Below are 417 nucleotides of genomic sequence, written 5' to 3'. Positions count from 1 at the left end.
TTATATTTTCTTTCTTTCTTTCTTTTTTTTTCTTTTTTTCTTTTTTTCTTTTTTCTTTTTCTTTTCTCTTTTTCTTTTCTTTTCTTTTTTCTTCTTTCTTTCTTTCTTTCTTATATACTTTTTTTTTCTTTTATTTGTTTTTACTTCTTATTTCTTCTTATGTTTTTATTTTTTTTTGCTTTTTTCTTTCTTTTGTTCTTTTTTTTATTTTTTCCTTTCTTTTTCTTTACCTTTCTTTTCTTCTTTTTTCATTCTCTCTCTCTTTCTTCTTTTTTATTTCTCTTCTTTTGTACTTTTTTCGCAAGCTTTATACGAAAACAACTAATCCTCACCATTCTATATCGTTCTAATCCACCAAAGAACAAAAAAAAAATCGTACGAATCATTTTGAGAAAATAAGCCGTGGTTGAGCTGCGT

The sequence above is a fragment of the Penaeus monodon genome, chromosome 21 (assembly GCF_015228065.2).
Source record: "Penaeus monodon isolate SGIC_2016 chromosome 21, NSTDA_Pmon_1, whole genome shotgun sequence".
NCBI lineage: Eukaryota > Metazoa > Arthropoda > Malacostraca > Decapoda > Penaeidae > Penaeus > Penaeus monodon.
Note: the sequence above shows the minus strand (reverse complement) of the source record.